Source organism: Haliotis rubra, unplaced genomic scaffold (assembly GCF_003918875.1).
Source record: "Haliotis rubra isolate DU_JTF1 unplaced genomic scaffold, ASM391887v1 Scf1260, whole genome shotgun sequence".
NCBI classification, from domain to species: Eukaryota; Metazoa; Mollusca; class Gastropoda; order Lepetellida; family Haliotidae; genus Haliotis; species Haliotis rubra.
The window spans coordinates 208,578-233,168 of record NW_025765182.1 but is presented as its reverse complement, the minus strand read 5'-3'; the positions used below and the strand labels follow the sequence as shown (position 1 = coordinate 233,168).

Here is a 24,591-nt window from a genome sequence, read left to right as displayed (position 1 = left end):
ATAAAATGTGATTCAGAATTTCTCTGTTTCTATGTTGGTATTTGTTGAAAGCATGATTCATTTCTTATTGATTAAAAGGTAAAATAACGACGGATGTATTGGAACGTATTATAATTAACCAGGTGGTTTGTTGGTTATGTTTTGATTAGAACTAAATTGCGTTTTACAGAAAGCCACCGCAATATCGGGATGTTACTGACTAGTTACTGTCGAAAATAGAAAAGATTTTTTTTTTTTTCACATTTATATCTAAAATTGGCGTAAGTTTAATACGTGAAAGTGTGAAGTATCTGTTAAACTAACTTCGACTAACTACAGTCTCAGTGGCTGGAAGATAAGAAACAACGAAAAGGGACTTTACGGATGACAAGTTGGTGCAAAGTGCAATGCGCGTTATTTTCAAAGTCCAGACTTATTTTTAAACAGACCACGACTCTATACAAATTAGTGTGCGATAATATTATATTACAAAGGACTTAGCTTCATTATAAACTTGATAGCTGACGTAAAAATGATAACTTTAATACTGAAGCTATAGGGTTTGCTACCGAAGGTTCAAAACTGTCATGCAATAAAAATAGAAGCGAACAGGGAGGTTCGTCTCTACTAATGCAAATCCAGGACGGGGAGAATTAAGCTGGGGCAGTAAACGGCGTGTCTAAACAATTACAAATAACATCCAGTCCTGTCGATCCTCGGGTGAGTCATGCCACCAATATTTTGAGACATTTAATACAATGGCTGATTTAAGCTTTTCTATAAGTATCATACTCTTCGCATAAACCTTTATGAAATACAGACACGCAAGATGTTAATCAATAGATGAGACATATTCACACTTACGTGAAGAAAAGCATAAATATCTTACTTTGAGATGGCCCCTTATACCTGTAGGTTGCACATGCATTTCATGCCAGGTGAGTCGACGGTCTTTTCGCCATACCTGTATGGGCGACCTAATTACCATCTATAGTCTGATCTATTGTTTTCAGCAGCTGGTCGTACTTTTTCTAAGTTTTGCCGGATTTTACGAGTAAGCATGCTTTTCTGGTAATATATGAATTGTTGGAAATATTACTGAATGTGTTATGCAAAGGAGATCAACGTTTAATGTCATCGCTGCTCTATATAAATTTGCCCCTTTGCAAACCTCTGCCAACACTGAAAAGGGATAGTTCCGTCGCAGTTAGTAAAATATAGGGAAATATGCCTATATATATACATATATACATATATTCAGATCAAGAGAAAATGTGATAGATATAAATTTAAGTATTTACACAGGTACTGGCGCGGGTTTTTCATTACAGTTTAAGTTTTGGCTTCAAGTTCAGGTGATGGAGTCACAGAGCTCGTACAGTCCTTTGACTATGTGACTGGCACATTCCAATTTTTCGTCCTCATTTAGATGAGTCGGGGATGTGCATGACAGCAAGTAACATACGAGGTCATGGTCATCTTTCTCCAGGAGGGTCATCTTTCTCCAGGAGAGTCACCGTTGTTTCAATGGCTCCATAACTTAAGATGTCACACCACATTTTGTCTCTCTGCACAGTCGCCCGTGGGCTGCACTTTGTGAAGTTAAAGAGCATGTTGTTTCTTCAGAAAACCCGGTAGCTCCTGATTTCTTCTTGCACGAAGGGACTAGAAAACGATGAAGAATGGAAAAATAATATTTGTTACTACAACTGAAATATCTGATAAATGTTTAAGTAACGTCATTACGCTACAGAACATGTATTTCCACCGCACGATATATACCCAGTTTACTGTAGTCACAATCATCAAAGTATGGACACCTAGAAGGGACACTGTGTCGTTGTCGGATTGTAGCGTTGTCGTATTGTCGAATTGTCGCGTAGGTAGCCTTGTAGTTAAAACGTTCACCAGTTATGCGGAAGACGCGTGTTACATACCCCATCTCAACTCCCTGGGGAGCATACAACTCTTGCAGCCACTAGGCGCACCGAGTTAGTGTGGCATTCCCATCCTTATGAGGTACCCATTTACAGCTGGGTGGACTGGGACACATAGTCACAGTACTTTGTCCATGTTTACTGCACGTTGCTGTAGCCGCAACTGGGTGTTTGCACGTATTCATGTGGCCACCATCTGGTCATATACCAGCGGATTCGTAAGTTCTTTTAAGTGCACAGGGGTTATTATTGTACCCACAGAGTTGTGACAACACCGAAAGGTCTGCACATAAAGTTGACTCCAAGGTTTACACCCGGGTCGCCAGGTGGGCTCGATCGATCACCTCAAACTCGCTGGATGACCTAGCCCGACGCTTTAGCCAGTAGCTGCCCACGCGCTGCAGTCATGTGCCGGAATATTGCCTAAAGCAGCGTAAAACTTGCTGCTTCAACGAGTTCAACGTTGAGAATAGGTTGGTCCTCAACGTTAAAATTAGATTGAAAATAGGTTGTATATGAATGTTTTTTAGACGTAGATATCCAACGTGGAATCAACGTTGACGTTTGACCTAATATCAGCGTTGAGAAAAAGGTTGTATATGAAAGTTTTAGACGTGGTAGATATCCGACGTTGAGTCAACGTTGAAGTTTGAAAAGCATATTAACGTTGAAAGAAAGGTTGTATATATGCAAGTTTGTTAGACGTAGATATCCGACGATGGAATCAACGTTGAAGCTTAAAATATTATTAACGTTGAAAATGGTTTGTTCCTTTGTTTGTTTATTCGAGGTTGTTTTTTAAGTCGCGTAAACACATGAAAAAGCAATTATTAGCTCCTCTTCCTTCTGCCACTCCCTCGCCTGGTGGCCAGGTGGATACTTCAGAAACGTTCCTAACTCATTCTTGAAATTTTGCTTCGGATGCATTCCTATCTCATTCCCATGAATGATAGGACACATTCTGAAATGTTTATCGTTTAAATACATGTATAATTTCATATGGAAGATATGTTTGATCTTGAAATGATTCAAGTATTTGTTTAATCAATCATTTGAAAGGTTCATTTCACTGCTGTAACTTGACGTGTGAACATATGTAACATGCATATGAACAGCATCCATACAAAATATGAGGAAAAGTTACTTTATATTAGTGTAAAATAATTTATATTTTTTTAACTAAAGGAATGGAAGTTTTCTTAAAACATTTTCAAAGAAAATCCTCAATTATAAGTTGATTATTCAATTACACTATAAAATTAGAAATGAATTAGACGATTCTTTTCACTGTCATATATTATTTGCTATGGTCATGATGAAAATGCTGCATTTGATTAATTAACTTTACCAGAGATGACTGAATACAACCTTGTTATTCTTAAAAAGAAAACTTTAAGTTTTGTCCATCAACATTCATTCTTGACATCAAATTGTTTTGACATTGTCCTGCAAGACAAGGGAAGTTTGTTGTTATTCTGGTCAGATTTAGTTTTCTTTTAGAGATTCCTTTGAAATGATTATTCAAAATGAAATAGGAGAGTAATGATGTAGCAATTTTGCTAACAGGAGTCATAAATTGTAACAAAGAGCCATTTTCACATTAAATGATGAAAATAAGCGGATGGTAATAAAAAGAACATTATCATATTTCTGCCAAACTTTGTGTTGGAGATACTGGCAAACAATTGAAAATGTTTAAAAACCTGTTACTCTTAGCATTGTTCTCTTTTATGTGATCCACGAAATTAATTCAACCCTATCTTCGAATATGAGATTTTGCAAATTTCATTAAAAATAAATCTTATTTTTAATAATTAAATGTTCCTACTAAATTACTTCTTTAAATGTAACATTTTAAGCATTAAGAGATATATATCATCACATCCTTCAAACCAAGTTGTTATAAAGAATGAAAGTCTTTGTGTGCAGTTTTGTTAGTTGTCCCATCAAAAGAGTCATAGGTGAAGTTACACATTTTGTAAATAAGTAAAAGTTCTAATACATTATATACAAATGTAACCCTTCAAAAGACTTGCACAAGACATTTTTGATGCTTAAATTTTCGTTGCATGAACTTAGAAAGATTCGCTTTCTCCATCCCCAAAAAAAGTGAATTAACCTCCCTCCCTCCCCTAAATGTATGTACAAAATAAGGTGGCCACCTCTGCATGCCATGTACAAAATCAATGCCCCTCCCTTCCCATAATTTGTAAAGCACCATTATAAACATAGTAGAACCTTATAAAATTGCTGACCCCCTTGCTCCCCTAGAACAAAATGGGTGGCCCCCAACAAAATCATCATTACCACTATCTCTCTCTCCCCTGAACAGTCCCTTATATACATTTTACTTCATTGATTATTTAAAATGTATATGTTGCAAAATTCAAATCAGATGATGGGTGCGATAGGAAATATTATTCGATTATATAATAAAATGCGGAATATATGCATGCAAATATATTGAAATATAACAAAACAAGTTCATGGAAAGCACGGGCTTCCACGACTTCCTGCTACATTGACCTGCTAGACTTAAACAACATCTCTACGTTTTCATTATACATGAATGGAATGCTTACCAAATAAACATCAGCATGCCGTGAAGATGTTGAAAATAGAACGATATTGCGTTGAACTTCGCCAAAGTGAAATGCCGAACTGACAACGGAACAACTGCCTTTGCGCACGATAATTGCGTATGCATGTCCTGATATATGACCAAACGAGGGCGATCGAAAAGTCAACATCTGGCATGTGTTTGAAAAGCAAATTGTTGGCAATTGCCTACGAATTTTGACAGTTTTGTTGGAAAATATCAAATTTAATGCAATTCGGATAACCCTGTGACTTTATACCTAAAACTAATTGATTTTTATCATTTTCAATTCATGATTTCACAGTAATATTCCCGGATCCGTTGATAGATGCAATCAAACAATATATTAGATTATATCTGTCATTAGGTCGATCTGCATCTTGTGTGAAATTAATGTTCAGAAATGATAGTTGCTTCAAGTTGGATGCCTATTACCAATATAAATTATGTATCAAATTTGCCAAGGAAGCAATTAGTTGACATTTTGTTGGTTCCTTACGTTGAAAAAACGATTGACAACTAACCGAATCTCGACAAATTTTTCTTTGGTCGCATGATAAACGTTGAATCAACGTTTATAAAAGGTTGATCAACCAAACAACCAAAGTCAACGTTGACTCAACGGTGTGTACCCGCTAAGGAACGCACTCACTAACTAACACTGCAGGAGGCCCGAACCATGTAAGTTGTAGAGATGACTTAATGTAATTTACACAGATAGATCAGAAGTCAAGAGCTAAACTTTGCTAGCTATGTACACGTGTTCTTTTAGGGATCTTAAAGGCGAGGGAACCGTTGGTATGAAAGACCCGCCTTGGGTCTCGTGAGGCGCTACTTCCGGTACCAGATTTTTCAGTAACACGCATATATTCAAATTGCGCAACCGCCAAATATGATTTTGTACAACCATGCTTGGCTGTCACAGCTAATGACAGTCGTAATAGTTGGTTAATTTGGGGGTTGTTAGATCGGAAATTTGTTATTTCTGCAAAGATTATCAGTTCTATACTGTCGACTGGACAACAACGAGACCATTCGAAAAAAGGTATGAAACATTGTTTGTCACCGGAAGTTTAAACAACGCAAAGGTCTCGGTGTAGTTAAGCTAAGCTTGCGGGCCCTATTTCGTGTTTGCCACTCCCAGAATTACAGAATAGGTACCAAAAACTGCGTGACTATGCGTCTCTGTGTAAATGTATTTCAACTGATGTGTATTTTGGAACAGTGCTGCTTGTCAGTATCTTGCCATTGATTGTTATACTGTTGTTGAAATCGAGTGGAGCTTCTGGGTTATATTTTGAAACACGTATTTATCAAAAGAAGCCACCTTATGTCTCGATGGCTTGTTTGAGTGTGGGCATAGTTAACCCTGGACGTAGGACACAGCACTAGAAATGAATGACTCTAGTGGCTGGTCTTGGGTTGTGGTCCTATTGCCAGATAATTGAAATCCACAATTGCAACAAGACCCCTACGTGAAGAAATTTCTACGTCGACCCTTAAAATGTTCCCTCTTACCTACATTCACATCTTTTATCGAAGGAATAGTAGCGTCTCATCGACATACACCATGGTAACAGTTCACATTTGGTGAAAGAAATCATGATTGATTTAAACTTTTCACTCTTTTCTGTAACATGTACTATATGCAATCTCTACAATCCACTTTTCATCTTATGATATGTGATTGAATTAATAATGAATCTGACATTTGAGACGTAACATATTATATGAAAACTATACAATTCACTTTAACGCAAATTTCACCTTACTAAGACACACTCCATGTTATTGAACTGATAATCAAACTCAATGAATTTTTAACTGGATATGTTGTTACGAGGTAAATTGTAATAACGCGGTAAAATGTAATAAACTGCGGCAAATTGTAATACCTGCACCGCAGTAAATTGTAATAAAACTGCGGCAACTGGTAAACAACATTAACTGAGAGAAATTGTAATAACCCCTGCGGTAAATCGTAATAAAATACATTTTTGTACCTATTATGAAAAGAAACATTCATGACGTTAAAATGTGTGACTAAGTTTTGTAAAATCACAACCCGGACCTCGAAAACATCGGCATCTCTGAATTTTTCTAATTTCCAAAGAGGTCGAATTCCAGGTTGATAAAAATCACAACACAGACTTAGAAAACATCAGCAGGAACCGAAATTGTAATAAACTCCGGTAAATTGTAATAACTGGTTGCGGTAAATTGTAATAAATGTCTCATTCCTTCTAATTTCCAAATAAAGTCGAATTTCAGTGTTTGTTTGGCTTCATCATGGTCAGATCCCATCATTGGGTAGTTAAATGAATGAAAAACAACACAAAGTATTTTGGGCTATTTCTATCATTCGAACTGAGAGAAAGGTGCCGTAAATTGCACCAAACTGCGGCAAATTATGTAATAACCGGTGCGGTAAATTGTAATAACATCTCTGATTCATTTTAATTTCCAAATAAAGTCAAATTCCAGTGTTTGTTTGGCTTCATTATGGTCAGATCCCATCACTGGGCTGACACCAATACAACAAATAGTAAACAATCCCGTGTTTTCACAAGGCGATAATCCGGATAATGCGGTTGAAGGCTCAGACACCAGCAGAAAAGTACTATATTTCGTCCATTTCTTATATTTTCATTTTAGGCATTCTTTTACGAATGGTAACCACTTTACAGTACTCTACTGACATGTACAAATTGTTAGAATTGTTAACAAAATCTATTAAATGGTAATAATTTCGTACTTTGAAGTTTACACAGATTCCCGAACGTTGGTTGGTTGAGACAGCGGTCATGTGATCTAAATTTGAAGGTTCATTTCCCTTGAACCTTCAAATCGTTCATCGTTCATACGTGTGTGAACGTTTTCGAACCGATCTGGGTCATGTGAACCTTTGCCGGAACTACTTTCCGGGTTTTCCCCAGGATACTCGCTGTCTAAATTTCGAGGTTCATTACTCTTGAACCCCTCTAATCGTTCATACTTGTGTAAACACCGTTCATACGTGTGTGAACGTTTTTCGCTTCGGTTTCAAGGACCCCCAATAATTGGTGATACCAATTTCGCGAACGAACCTGTTTCAAGTCACCCCAAGTTTGGCAATGTCACTACCAAACGGATTGCTGAACATTGTTCCTTTTCACAGGAGTTTAATGTCTCGCAGTTTGCGGGTTCATCCGGCGGTTTTCTGCCCCGAGGTCTGTTTAACAACTGCTCAATAAATTTCACAATAAACAATCACAAATAAATAGAATACAACAAGATCTGTTTCCTATTCGCCACGCCGCACAACTTCGAAGTCGGTCAGTATATTATTACGCGGTCAAACAAGGTATTTACAAGTGAAAAGGTACAATGCCAGTTTGTTAAAATGGTATTGTTATTGCTTCTGATATTTGTTTCTGTTTGATACTGTTATTGATTATACTTATTGAAGCAGTTTCAAACCTCATAACGAATTTGTTGTTATATTTTTAAAGATCGAATACTTTGAGAACTATTTCTTCAAGGGTTGGGATACATGTGTAAAAAGAAATCGCTGTGTATACAAACATCGCTGCAATACGTACGTTCTTGAACCGAATGGCATTACAACATTTTACAGGTATTAAAACACACTAAACAATGATCATCTACAAGTGGGTGGAAAACGTATGTGTAAACTTCAAAGTGCGAAATTATAAAATTGAATGTCGGTTTATGTGTTTGCACTGAAACATGAACGATGTCAAAGCCGCGTTGTTCAAACTCTCGCGTGAACTCGCTCGTAAACTCGCTCGTTCACACGAGTTTGAACACCGCTTTGACATCGTTCATGTTTCAGTGCAAACACACAAACTGACATTCAATTCTTAAATATTACCTGACGGTGATGTACATCAATCGGATCTGATATATTTATTTTACTTTCATTTTCTTACTAACATATTGGTATCGGGTATTGACAAGATATTAGGCATTGACAAGATATTAGGCATTGATGCTTCCAGGATATGCAAGCTCGCTTCCTCTTATTCACTTTGTACATAAATCCTCCAACACACAGGTAACTTCCACCACGAGATGTGGGAAGAAATCGCTGATTTAACTGTGCATTTGCCAATTTCGAAATGGAATGCAATCTACCGCTAGTTCTTTCCTATGAACCCAAATTGAATGAAATATGTTGATCATTTGATGACACTTGAGTGAACTATGTTCACGCCTTACGCGATGCTCACGTTATCGCACATCTTAAAACAACACCATCTAGCGGATTAGCGTGACTCCAACAACACTTTCAACATCAAAGTTTACCTGTCAGATTCCGATTGTGATAGTTGTGTATTTCTTATTCTTGATTGGATTGGCCTGTATTATCTCATGGAGCAGTTGTGCTAACATTCATGTGTTCATTGTTATCCGTAAACGCCTGCTCTAAACAATTCCACTGGGAATTCTTACGACTTATACAGTTACATGTTTATAACACTATGGTCCGTCAAGGTTATTGTTAGCACGGAAAGTCCGTGCACCTCGTGCTTCATGTAAAGCGAGCATGATATCCATGTGTATTAGCAACGTTACGATACTTTAAAACATGTAGCGTTGAGCCAGTTTGACAATGTATTTTTAATAAACATACATGTATGTGTTCATATGTGGATATATGTGGATCGCATGTCTTTCAGATGGAGAAATATCTGTGTATAATAATGTTATTTCTATAACAGAAGTTAGTTTTCAATAGTGCCCCATCAGGGAATATATACAGACACTTTGAGCATTGGAAAGGCACTCCATCCTGTAATCGGTTTCCGTTTGTGATATCTGTATATTTCGCATTCTTGCCTGGATTGCTCGGTTTTGTTTTCATGGAGCACCTGTGTTTGCGGTCCTGTTTTCACTGATAGTTTTGTTAGCACGGAAAGTCCGTGCATCTCGTGCTTCGTGTAAAGCGAGCATGACATCCCTGTGTATTAGCAACGTTACGATGCTTTAAAACATGTAGTGTTGAGCCAGATTGAAAATATATTTTCAGTGAACATACATTTATGTGTTTCTATGTGGATCGCATGTCCTTTAGATGTAGAAATTACTGTGTATACTAATGTTATTTCTATAACGGAGGACATTTTTTTGTGTTTTTTTCAATAGTTCTCTATCAGACTGACTGAGTTTAGTTTTACGCCGCTTTTAGCAATATTCCAGCAATATCACGGCGGGGGACACCAGAAATAGGCTTAACACATTGTGCCCATGTGGGGAATCGAACCCGGGTCTTCGGCGTGACGAGCGAACGCTTTAACCACTAGGCTACCCCACCGCCCCTCTCTATCAGAGGATTTACACAGACACTCTGTGCATTGGGGGGGATTCCGTTTGTGATATTTGTATATTCTGTACTCTTGTTTGGACTGACCAGTATTGTTTCATGGAGCAGCCGTGTTTACAGTCAACGTTTTCACTGACAGACACATATAAAAATAGTAAGGCAACTACCAGCATATCCTGTTATAAAATGATTTTGTAAATAATGAATTAACTTACCATTGATGTAATATATTATCCGAAACATCCCTGCTCCTGTCGTTACATGTTCACAAAACTGACCCGTCTTTGATTTTGATAGCACGGAAAGTCCGCTTATCTCGTGCTTACACAATTAAACGGCTTTTCAGTTGTATGTCGGAAATTAGATCAGTTCTATTTTCTCACAAGAGAACCCACCCAAGTTTTTACGTTTAACTTATTCGACAATGATTGATATTGTACAGTACAGACAAGTGGTGGGTTCTTTTGTTTGTCACATTCAAAACAAATCTGCCAACAAGCTTAAACATATTTCCTATTCTTTGCCTATACAATGCCAAAGTCACCTTGGTAGCGTCTCTTATTCTCTTGATCTGCGGTGATATTCATCCTCACCCAGGTCAATTAAAATAATGAACTAAACATAATACACGTAAATGTGCGTAGCCTAAAGATAAAATTGACATACTTGAGGCAGAGTTCGGAACCTACGACGTCATATGTCTTACTGAGACATGGTTACATGATGGTATAAGTAGTAATGATATTTTAATTCCGGGTTTCCATTCACCTTTCAGAAATGATAGAAAGAGCAGGGGCGGGGGTGTCGTAGTGTACGTTAAAAGTAAAATGAGTTTTGAATATATGGAGAATTTAACTTTAGCCGGGCTTGAGGCGATGTGGATAAAAGTAAGATGTAAAAAACGGAATTACTTAATAGGAACGTTCTATCGGGCAGACAAAACAGAAGCTTACTGGGATTTAATCGAAAATTCTATCAAAACGCTGTTGATCTTAATATGGACACAATTGTAGTTGGTGACTTTAATATTGATTTACTTGCAGACACAAGTTATAAAATTAATCAATTACAACTGCTATTTGGACTAACACAACTTATAACTGAACCTACAAGGATTACACCCAGTTCTAGTACATTAATTGTTTTGTTTCAAGTGTTAGCGCTGTACTAAAATCGGGTGTTTTAGATTCTGTATGTAGTGATCATTGCCCTGTATATGTCACCATTAAAGAGTCGATTGTAAAATCGATTAATTGCAAGAGAAAAATATATTATTATACTCTACCTGATTTTGACGTTATTAAAAATGCCTTATATACTCTTGATTGGCATGCTATCTTTGCCTCTGAAAATATTAACAGAATCGCAAGCGATTTGACTGGTGCAATTCTTAAATTATGCGATTGTTATATTCCAAATAAGGTCGTTACGATAAAGCCCCGGGACACCCCCTGGATGAATAGTGAGGTACGTAAATTGATTCGTAAACGCAATCGCCATCATAAAATCGCAAAAAGGCGTAACTCATCATCTGACTGGGCACTTTTTAGATTGAGTAGAAATAAAGTTATATCCGCGGTAAGAAATGCAAAGAAGATGTACATGAATAAAATTGATGAACAAATAAATAATGAACATGGTACAAAAACATGGTGGCGTTTAGTTAAGAATTATATAAAAAGTAAACACACCACCAATATTAATACTTTTCCTTCGATAATCCATAACGATAAACTATATGATGATAATGCTGATATAGCAAACATTATGAATGATTTCTTTGCAGATCAGGCAAGAGTAGCTGCTCCTAATATGGATATTCCTGAAATTCGTTTAGAGGTAGATAACCCATTATGTGACTTAACACTCAGTCCGCAAGAAATCCATGATATTCTCTCCTCTGTTGATATCATTAAAGCAACAGGCCCAGATGGTATTGACAATAAATTTCTGAAAATGAATGCTAGACAATTAGCAGTTCCCTTATCTGAAGTTTTTAATCTATCATTAAAAAGAATACAGTGTTTCCTGATATCTGGAAGGAGGCATCAGTTGTTCCTATACACAAAAAAGGCAGTACAAATGAGTGCTCTAACTATCGACCTGTCGCACTAACAAGCTGTGTTGCACAGATTTTCGAAAAATGCATTTTTAAACATGTATTTAATTATTTTAGGGATAATGAAATGCTTACAAACTTACAATCCGGTTTCATGCCAGGCGATTCAACGGTTAATCAACTAACGTACCTGTATGACTTTATAGCGGGTGCATTAGATAGCGGTAAGGAAATTAGGGCTGTATTTTGTGACGTAAGTAAGGCTTTTGACAAGGTCTGGCATAAAGGTATTATACATAAGCTAAGACGTTATGGTATCGGGGGCAACTTGTTGAAATGGTATGAGGGTTATCAATGATATCATTTATGTAAACTAAAAACAGTAATGGCCCAGGGTAGACTGGTTTTACTACTTGACAGTTTACTGCATCGTCAGCCTTACTAGTATACATTTCCCTATTTACTGCATATTACTTCTCTTCCCTCCTTTCTTTTCTTATCCACTGTATGGCAATTCTCTATTTCAACCCCCAATATTTCAAGCCCCTAAACAGTATGTTAATATTTTCCATTATGACTTATGGAAAATTATTTTATGCTGAATTTGCTTTGTATATTTGTTTCGTGTGTTTTGAATATACACACATTGAGCTTGTAAGGGTGAAACTTGCTATCTTGATGAAATGGAAGCAGCAACTATATTACGACTACAGAATTGTACATATTATACCCATATGAGGAATCAAACTCAGGTTTTCTGTGGGAGCAGCAAATGCCATAGTCTCAAGATGAAATCACTGCCCTTCATATCAGTTGATCAATCAATCGATATACATTATCGGCCATTCGGTTGCAAACATATTTCACTTTAATTTTAATACTACAACAAATCTACGTCAAACTTTACCCATTACTAAAAATATTATGGCCACAGACATGACACAGCTATGCCAGCATGGAGACAGACATAACATCATTATGACACCATGGAGACACATAACACCACTATGTCAGCATGGCATCAGGTATAACATCACTATGACAGCATGGCAACAGATATAACATCACTATGCCAGCATGGCATCAGGTATAACACCACTATGCCAGCATGGCAACCGATATAACATCACTATGACAGCATGGCATCACGTATAACACCACTATGCCAGCATGGCAACAGATATAACATCACTATGACAGCATCGCATTAGGTATAACACCACTATGCCAGCATGGCAACAGATATAACATCACTATGACAGCATGGCATCACGTATAACACCACTATGCCGCAGCATGGCAAAGCAGATATAACATCACTGCTTGACAGCATGGCATCAGGTATAACCACTTTCACCATGACAGCATGGCATCAGGTATAACACCACTATGCCAGCATTGCAACAGATATAACATCACTATGACAGCATGGCAACAGATATAACATCACTATGACAGCATGGCATCAGGTATAACACCACTATGACATCATGGCAACAGATATAATACCACTATGACAGCATGGCATCAGGTATAACGCCACTATGTCATCATGGCAACAGATATAATACCACTATGACACAAGGCAATAGGTATAACGCCACTATGTCATCATGGCAACAGATATAATACCACTATGACAGCATGGCATCACGTATAACACCACTATGCCAGCATGGTAACAGATATAACATCACTATGACAGCATGGCAACAGAAATAACATCACTATGACATCATGGCAACAGATATGATACCACTATCTCATCATAGCAACAGATATAAGATCACTATGACACCAAGGCAACAGATATAACATTACTATGACATAATGGCAACAGATATAACATCACTATGGCATCATGGCAACAGACATAACATCACTGTGACACCAAGGCAACAGATATAACATTACTATGACACCAAGGCAACAGATATAACATCACTATGACAGCATGGCAACATATATAACATCACTATGGCATCATGGCAACAGACATAACACCACTATGATATCATGACAACAGATATAAATCATTATGAAATCATGTCAACAGACATAACACTGCTATGACATTATGGAGACAGACATATCATCACTATGACAGCATGGTAATAGGCCTTTGGAAACGTTTCCGTTCCAGCATAGTAATAGGCATTTGGAGGCATTTCCGTTCCAAATTGTATCGTGATACAGCAAATGAAATGTGTTGAAAGTGACAATGTCAAACTCAGTATTAATGTCATTAGCAATATTTAGGATGACATCAGATGCGTTTTCGTTTTCGTTGTTATTTGAGCTTGACTTTGTAAATGTTCATTGATCTTAATGGACAATATCGTCCACTAGTCGTTGACTGTGGGGCTCCTCTGTGTGTTTGCATGCTAATGCGAGAAGAAGAAGAATATTCTGCATTTACTCTTGGCGTTTCAGAAACAATATTTGAAGATCCAGTTCACAAGTTAAGGGTAGTGAAAATGACGTCTCTTGAAGTACAGCAACACAACCAGACAGTACTTCCGACAACCTACAGCCAGGTGACCTCTTAGAGTTTGAACGAGGAATGATCAATCATTGGGCTGTGTATATTGGTAAGTTTAGTGTAACAATATACAAAATCTTTTGTTTGTCTGCTTGTTTCTTGTTGAATGCTGTATCAGCAATAATTGAGATATATCACAGAGGTCTGTAAATAATCACGCTGGCTCAAACAATCCAGTGATTTAAATCATGAGCATCGATCCATGGAATTGTTAGTATTCAAAATAAATAAACCGATTCACGGTAAAACACAGTGAAGTTGTGAATCTAGTATTCCGTCATTCAATGGATATCATAATGCACATGTCCTGCCTGTGAGTTAGAATTGATCCTCAGAGCCCGGCTTGCCCTAAGAGACGACTAACGGGATCAGGCTGTCATGATCGCTGTCATGGTTTATACAACCTTATAATGCTAATCAAAGGATGGTCCGGTCCAGACTCGATTGTTTACCGACAGTCATCATAAAGTAGCATGTGTCCCATTGAACAACGGAGAAACAAACACGATTTGTGAGTCTCAAAACCATATGTGTCAAGGTGTAAATATCTATTCTTTGAGTCTCTTAAAAAGTTTAAACACGTAGATTCTTTATTAACCTGAAGATACCTTTACTGAAAGATTATTTCTTGAACACCAATGCCACATATGATATCATTAAGGTAATAATTTCTGACAATATTGCATAGATATCTGGTAATAATTGTTAATAACGTATTCGCCATGTGTTTTTTAGGCAGCGAGGAAGTCGTGCACTTCCTTGGAGACTGTGGTGGAAGAGACCAGAACCGCCAATGCAAAACGTGTTTCATTTCGACTTAAAGGACTGGTTAGCAAGATGCGTTTTTCGACGTTGTTGGAAACAGCAAAGTGAACAAGAACAACTCAAAGGACACGAAATTAAAGTAAGTTTTGTTTGGTGTTCAATGCAGAGCTCATTTTATTTCCAGCTGTAAGATGGTGTGACATCTATGTAATTGATTCTGGACCAGACAAACCAGTGATTGATACCGTCGTAAGTAAAATTTACTCCTTGTAACGATCCTAGAATAACGGTTCATTTTTTAAATCCTGTAAAACGGTTGATATCTAGTTATTGAGGTCTTTTCATCGTCTTCGTTAGTACCAAGGAATTGAATTCCAAATGATAATATTAGTGTTTTGTTGTTTCCAGACCCTTTAAACAACATGAGATAGTAGAAAGAGCATTGTCCACAGAGCCTCGAGAATATGACATAGCCTTCAAAAACTGCGAACACTTTGCTACATGGTGCAGGTACGGAAAAGGAGAAATTCCTCAGGTTTGTATTTGCAAAACTAGGCTCATTTGTCTTCCACAAGGCTCTGTAAATTGTACTAGAAGATCGACTATTAAAAAAACGTTTAGATCTGCTCAGACAAAAATATTTAACTTGCTACTGGTCACATATACAAAATACATATTTATTGCTTGCTAATGCTGGAGTTATTGTTGCAAAGGTCATGTTGAGGGAGTAAAGCCTACAGATATAAAAAAAAATATCAGTCTCTAAGTCTTCTGGTAGCCAGGTCAGGAAGGTCTTGTACCAAAATGACGTCAACATCAGATGTGGTCAGTCTCTCACTATATAGCAAAATAATATGCCCTTGTTCAATGGTAAAATGTTAATAAAAGTGATATGAACTGATCACCGGATTTTTTGCATCTATAGAAAGCTTTGCAGTACTCCTCCCAGAAGACGACGTCTGGTTTAAAACTATGCATTCTGTTCTTGTATAGGAATATCTTTTCAAGACGTACAAGTTTTCATTAGGGTCCTAGCTTGCATTCTCAAATGAGTATTGCACTTTGTTGTACCCCAGAATACTGCTGAAAGAGGTGCAAAAAGCAACTCACTCACTCACTCACTCTTCATAAAGAAGAGATTGTAGCAGAATTACTTGGGCATCTTATATAAGAATATTGTTAAACACGTATGGATTTGGTTTTGTGTGGGTAAGCCAAGAAGTTGGTAGTGTAAATGATTTTGTATTTATGTTTAAACAAAGACTTGTAGATTCTGAAAAGCAAAATATTTTTAGCAAAATAAATGAATCAGCACATTTATCTTATTACAAATCATTAAAGTCATTACTGGATGTTGAATACTACATTTCTAATGTACATCTAAAGGAATATCGCCGTTATTTATGCTTATTACGTATTCAACAATTGCCTCTGCTATGTAACGTAAGATGTCAAGATGACAGTGGGTTAAGCAAAATATGTCAAATGTGTAACCGTTATAATTTTGAAGATGAATTACATTTTGTACTTGTCTGTGATGCATATGCAAATTTAAGAAGCAAATACCTACCAGAATTTAATTGTCCATCTGTTTTAAGCAAATATCATAAGTTGTTAACATGCAAAGATATTTATTAAACATGCACTATCTAAAAGGAATTCTATCCAATGTTAGAAGAGCCATGTATATATATATATATATCTATGTATATGTTTAAACCATATTGTCTATATATCATATACCACTTTGCATCTATTGTACACGGGCCAATGGCCTATATACCGAAATAAATTCTTCTTCTCCATAAAGAAGAGACGCCAAACGTTTTCCCTTGGGGTCGTAACACATTACCTTTCAAAACAGCCAGAACGTTAACAAACATTCGATGTTTCTTATAGCAAAACCGTAGGACTATAGGACTAAAAGTGTTGTCTGAGATTTGGGCAACGCATTATGAATGTAGTAAACAAATCAAACATCAATCGTTTTCTTTCCTTTAGGCTATCCCTGTGTTTCCTGAACAAGGCGTTGGTTGGCTCGGTTGGTTGGGTGCCGCGTGTTTGCCTTGGAGTTTTGGAAGCAGGAAATAAAGAGAAAAGTGTTTAATTTCAAATACAAAATGGTTGAGAGTAAAACAGAATACATCAATCATTGAAACTGTATATTGTTTTGACAGATGCACCTACATTCCTCACCAATTCAAAAATTCCATTCCGGTAAAGCTAATTGCGATAGTCATATTCCTGTTCATTCGGCTATTCGAAGGATTCCATATTGACAGTTCAGGGACAAGTCTATTTTACCCCCACAAAAGATTCCATCAAGTAAAGTATGAAATAGGTGTCCCCTCACTCAAGCCAGATTCTGTCAAAAGGTTAACATGTTAATAAATATTATTTTTATCTGAAAATGCTGTTTCTTTTTGCTTCATCATTACACACACAACACACACACGCACGCTTTGCATACATCTTAAATAAGTGTCGCTTTGTAGATACAGACTATACCCCTTGAACAAAGGCTCACGCTTCAGTGGCTAATGCTGATTACCTGGTTTGCATCTCTCACCTAGCCATAGTGCAATGTTGTCTTAACAAGAAACCATTTGAAATATGTGAACGCTGTGGCACAAGAATGATAACTCTTATACTGTCTGTGTGTTACAGCAGTAACATGTAAGCTCCAACACCTTGTTTTCAGTATATACCAATCTCATTGTTTATAAAATGACGCTTGTATTCCGAGACATTCGTCACCACTAGCCCTTTTCGTAATCTCCAAGAAACTCGTACCCTATCGATAAATGTTACGCGCGACAAATCAAATTGCTCGTAAGTATTGAAGTACTTCAATAAAAATATTCCTCAGCACTTAAATCGGTTATGACATTGATTGTAAACTGTAATATATTCAGATATGACCAAGATCATATCTAACAGCATTATGTTGCCAATTTCCAAGTTTTTGATAATACTAGGGCTAGGAAGAGTATTCCTCGCCAACTTGTACCATTAGCAAACATTCAAGTCCCAGTCATGCATCTGTTCATTTAGCCTTTCGAAGTATTCATATTGGCAGTTCCGGGACATGTCTTTGGATACTCGCGTCCCTCACAAAAGATTACATCATGTAGTATGAAGGCTGTGAAACAAGAACGGTAACTCGTAACAGTAACATTAAGTTCCTACAACATCTGCTTAGTATATACAAAAACATTGTATGAACACTATATGTGTCAAAAGGCTGTTTGCTTTCCCAGACAGACTTTGGGATCTTGCTACCTTTTGTTTCAATAGGCGACTTCAACCAATTTGGTCATCAAAAATCGGTTCCTTTGCTTATGTCGTGCCCAGCATACACTTATGATGTAAACATTGCTTACTATATCAAACACTGGTTTGACTGCCGAAGTCTCAGGACTCCATGGCAGAGCTGAGTCTTGCAGCGTTTTTAAAACAAAGAAGCTTTTACAAAATTCATTGAAATGAAATGTGTTAATGCTGTAAAGGAAACATAGAATCTTGCTAATTAATGTGGGAAATATAACCCTAGTGCCAGCCATAGTTTTATAATTAGTGTTACGGTTAATAAATTTGCCGTGACAAAAGGTTTAAGAATCCCATTTGAACCAGCAAAATAGAACACAGTCAAGTCTAAAATATAATATAAATTACAAAAAACACACTCTCATAACATTAGCTTAACTGTAATAATAGATAAAGCACTTGAAGGAGGCATGGTGATTGCACACAAGACACTATCATATGACCGTTTAAGTACTTACTGATACTGTTACTGATGGTTTTACGCCGCGTTTAGAAGTATTCCAGCAATATCACGGCGGGGGACAACAGAATTGCCTTCACACATTTTACCCATGTTGGGAATCGAACCCGGGCTTCCGGCGTTTTGAACCATTGGCCACCCGACCGCAACCAATCTGCTTGAAGATTTGACACACATAGTTGTATGGCACATCGGGTAAACCCTAAGTAAACTACGCAAATTTATGTCAACAGAGAACCACACACACAGGACAAGAGCGTTTTCTCCACCATGGAACTCCGTAATGTTGTAGATGGCAATGGCACAACAATATGGATGGCCCTGTCATTAGAAAAGAAATATTTAACACTTCAATCCAAATGAAATAATAATGACCATACTATTAACAAATGAAATAATATTGAATCACAAAACCTGTCAATGTATATCTATGTCATTTATACCTAGAAAATATACTGAGTCAAAAAGAAACTTCACAAAATGTAATTTGAAAAATAATGAATAATTTTTCTCTGATGATACATCTATGTATCCGAAATGGGATCCTATCTTTCGACTCTAGAAAAACGTTAGCAAAACCCACTCAAACCCATCCATTCCTGCGTGCAAATGACGTTGGTGCCAAATCAGGTTTTGCACGTGCAGTCAATCACGTGATCTTCGCATCGAAGTTTTCTTCATATGCACGTGTTTGCATTGGCCTCAAGAATTGAAAAAACACTTTTAAACCACAGTTCTAACGGTACTTGAAATGCCACGATTGTCAAATGTGCAACGTGAACGTGCCGTTGGCATGTTGCAAGCGGGAAGATCAGTTATTGACGTCGCAAGAGCAATGGGATGCAGCCGTCGTACTGTGTATATGACTTGCAGGGTCGTCTACAACAAACTGGCACCACTTCTGATCGTCTAGGTCGGGTCGTCCACGTGTGACGTCACGAGCAGAAGACCGTCAAATCGTCCTACGTCACCTACGTGACAGATTTCTGCCGGCTACACGAACCAGGGCTGAGATGTTTAGAGGTCGACTGTCCTCACAGACCATTCGAAATCGGTTGCGGGCTGCCAATCTCCATTCTCGACGTCCATATCGTGGGCCAATATTGACGCCGTTTCATCAACGTCAACGTCTGCTGTGGGCCCAACGTCACCTCCGATGGACCCAGAGACTGGAATCGAGTCGTCTTTAGCGATGAATCAGGTTTACCCTCAGATTCGCGGACGGCAGGCATAGAGTCTGGAGACGACGTCGTGAACGGTATGCCCAATGTTGTGTACAGGAAGTCGACAGATTCGGGGGCGGAAGTTGCATGGTGTGGGGTGCTTTCTGTGGGAACAACCGTTCCCGACTTCTGGTCATCCGTGGAAACCTCACAGCTGCTGCTTACCGCGACCAGGTGCTCACCCCTGAACTCGTTCCTTTCATGGCGGCTCATGGCCCAGGTCTACAGTTCCAGCATGATAATGCTCGGCCGCATACCGCGATGTTGACACGAAATTTCCTTCAAAACGCTGGAATCAACGTCATGGACTGGCCATCGAGGTCCCCTGACCTTAATCCAATAGAGCACGTTTGGGATGCACTTGGGAGAAGTCTTCGTGGTCTTAGGAACCAACCTCAGAATTTGCAGGAACTTGGCGCTGCCTTGCAAGAGCAATGGCGCAGAATCCCCAACCACGTGTTCACAAGCATCAGGCAGTCGATGAGGAGACGGTGTTTGGCGGTGGTGAATGCGCGGGGCGGCCATACACGATATTGAACTTAGAAATTTCGCATTTTTATTCTTGCGACTTGACATTCTGTATACCCATGTTTTGGAACGGCGGTGTAGCCTAATGGAACTGAGTATGGCACTGTCAGTGTATCGAGTACATCATACAGATCTCAGAAATAAAATAATAACAATTTAACTATCTTACCATCTCTTGTTCTTTTATAGTGCCCTGAAGAAAGAAGTGAAGTTTCTTTTTTTTTGACTCAGTATATGTTTTTCGACATGCGAGTAAACAAGAGCAGTGACATCACAAATGAGGACTTGATCGTAGTGTAGACAGACAAGTAACAACTATTAGCAGTCTATATATTTACCGAACATTCTATTAAACACAAGTTTCTGATGATCATTAATTGATCATTGATAAGTAACACTTTTGATTAGCACCAGTTACTGAACAAATTCAACAATATATCTTATCTTACCTCACACATAAGTGTCGTTTTCTGATTGGCCGAGCCCTCTTTTATTATTTTCAGTGTACCCTGCTTACAAACGATAAACGTTTTATGTTACCCGCTGGGAATGCCGAACTATGGGAGTTCATTTGTTACTTCGTGATAGTAGTGCTTATCTCGAATAATTGAGTCAAGTTTGATGTTTAGCGAATGCATATATAGGTGGAAGGGAGGTAACTCTAAATTATTCTTGTCGTCTGCTAGATTCTATGTCATCTGAAAATCTAGCGATTGTCGGTATTTACTAATTGCTTAACCCTGGTACATCTTATTATGATCCGGTACCGTGCTTCAAACAGTTCCAAATTTACATTGAGGTGTGCGGTAAGATAGATACGCTGTACTATGTTCCCTCGGGGCCTATAGGTTGACACAGAGAACAAACAAACATAGAGGGTACATCAACTCATGCCCCTCGTGTCTAGGACTACAACGATTCGTTTCGATTTATCGAAAATCAAATCTGACACCTTAGTTTCGACTTTTGATAACCATTATCACTAGTTGGATTCGATATTGTAATACCTATTTAAATTCTTTCCACACAGCCAGAACGTAAATTTGACTCCAACTCGAGCAGTTTCGAGCGCTGAAATAATGCGAAACGTGATTGGTTGATTATTATCCAATGAAAATTGTTGTTAGTAGATATCGCCAAGTTGACGATTGATTTCACGCTAAGAAGGTTAACTCTGAGAGCTAAATAAAATCTGATGTTTTACCTGTATGAAGATTCGAATGGAAAATGATCGAATCGAGGGTCCAATATCGAAACTCGAATCGAATCGAGGTCTGGGTGAATCGTTGCAGTCGTACTCCTGATCAGTGAACAACAACTGATAATGTCACGTCAATCACGTCAAGTTGTACATGTGTTACACTGTAAAAGTGCTGAAACCAATATATGCTCATGATGCAGTCACAATTGTACAACCCACTCTGCTTTTAGAAGAGAACTCTTTTGAATGTGAAAAGGGTTTTGTCACTTATTTACTAGGTACTGTTTTGTGAACACCTTAGGTAGTTCATATTAGGACATATTTTCATATTGCATTACTTGAATCTATTTCTTTTAACGCAAGATATTCCTCTGCCACATGTTGAGCATACAAATGGCCATGTAGCTTCTCCCTTTGATGAACACCCCCTGACGTGATTTTGCTTGGACATTGCTAAAAGTGGCGTAAAACCATACTCAATCACTTTGATGAATTATTTTGTTCCGCTTTACAGATGACCGTTTAAAGGTTGTTTATGCAAGCTGACAATGGAAGTCACGCTATTTGCGTCAGGTTGGCATGAAGTAACTATTGTCCTATTGTCAACCTACTAGCAGAGACTTTTATAATGCGATAGTTTGTTCCAACGCAGTTGATTTATCTGACATGCCATGTCAGGATGACTTAACACAGTGTAAGAGGAAGGCCAACTGTGAAGAGCTGCCTTAGGTAGGAGATTTTTATGAAAACGTCAGTGATAGGAAGGAAAATGTTGGTATATTTCGTGATTTGGCACACAATAGTTATAAAGTAGGAAATATAAAATGTGATTCAGAAGATCTATGTTTGTCAGTCGGTATTTGTAAGCTTATAATGAAATTCATATTAATTTAAAGTTAAATATCGGATGTATAGGACCATGCATAATTAGCAAAGTGTTTGTGGTATGTCTTGATTATAAGTGTATTTTAAAACAATGCCTCTGTAATATCCGGGATGAACTGACTAGGAAAAGTTGATGAATGTTAATGGTTGATGTTATTTGATTTGTTATTACACATCCACAGACACAACAAGACGGCAGAGCAATAGACATTACAACACAGTGAGGGGTACGGCACGTTATTACATCACAGCCACTGAACTTCATAAAGAACTGTTACTTTTCACTATTACAAAACCATACAAAGACTCATTTCATTGCCATTTGAGGTGAAAAGGGAAGCCTAGCAGTTAAAGCGTTCGTTCATGACGCCGAAGACCCGTGTTCGATTCCCTACATTGGTACAATGTGTGAAGCACATTTCTCGTGTCCCCAGCCGTGATATTGCTTGAATATTTTTAAACTTGCTCATAGCCCCTGTGTAGGCCAGTTTACTCCCTGTAACAAAGCTCCAGCACACATTTTAAAATCTGTTGTCCATAACCACTACCAGTAAGGCACCCATGAAGGGCCACCTCCTCGTGGTGGGTGCTGGGTCACGCTAAGCGCCCTTCACCCCCGTTGTGGACCCGGGGGGGTATATGGTCCACCAACCCGTTTGCCGTGGGTTGCGCCCCCTGTGTCGGTGGAGGACGGGAGTCTGGTGGTTGAGGGCAATAGGATCCTTGAACCGTGTTCCTTTTGCCCAATACACCACTTCGACCCTTACTTCACCTAGACGGGTGGTTGAATGGGCCCGGTTCAACCAATCGGCTGGTCATGTCGAGCCCTGTGCATCAATTGTATTTGCACAAATTATATTCTGAACAATATGTTTGACTTTAGGTTTTGGCTCATTTTTGTTTCTAAAATATCACTTAATTTTGAATTATGCCCTATTTCACTTGCCTAGAGTCTTATGCCCAGAAGGCGATGGCTCATGGGCCAATCTGGTAGATTGATTACTTGTTTAATCTTTCTGCTTGAGTATATCATCCCAGTATCCTTGGTGCTGCATGTCGGAGATCCACTTGTGTATAGCATCGTCTTTATGACACTCCGTGGTGGGTGGGGAGCTGGGTTGATGAATCTTTTATACTTAAACATGGCTTTTGAAACCCCCTTGAAAAAAAGCGTCAACTTGACAATGATCATATGAGGCTAATGAAGGCTGTCGACCTCTTAAACAAGTTGAGTACTGGCCGAGATTTCTGGTTCTAGAATCTCCAGACAAGCAACCTATAAAATTGAATCCATTTGCGATTTCAAAAGGAGTGTATGGTATAGCCGGTGATGTGAAGAATATCAAACGTATGAGGTCCGGATCACTTTTAATCGAGTGTGCCAAAAGACACCAAGCTAACAACTTACTATCTGTTGACACATTGGCTGGAGTTCCCGTTTCAGTATCTGTCCATAGGTCACTTAATTCAAGCAAAGGCATTGTAAAAGACCGTGATCACCTCCTAGATGATATGTCCGAGCTTGACATAGTTTGTGAATTAAAAGATCAGGGTGTGACACATGTGAAACGTTTTACTCGGCGTCAAAACTCAGCAATAATTCAAACCAACACTTACTTGTTCTCCTTTGTCTCTCCGTCTCCACCACGAACTATCAAAGCAGGTTATTGCAGCCTTGCAGTCGACCAATATATCCCAAACCCACTGAGGTGTTTTAAATGCCAAAAGTTTGGTCATGGGGTAAATTCATGCAAAAAATT

General features: G+C 38.1%; 1 long non-coding RNA gene across 1 annotated transcript; it reads right to left on the bottom strand.

Annotated features, from left to right (window-relative positions):
* Window positions 1-966: 966 nt before the first annotated feature.
* LOC124266531 lies at window positions 967-21,503 on the bottom strand. The gene is made up of 3 exons (XR_006895783.1): window positions 21,493-21,503; window positions 16,523-16,528; window positions 967-1,047 (listed from the first exon to the last, which is right to left on the bottom strand). It is a non-coding gene; the product is annotated as an uncharacterized LOC124266531 (long non-coding RNA).
* Between the last annotated feature and the right edge of the window lie 3,088 nt (window positions 21,504-24,591).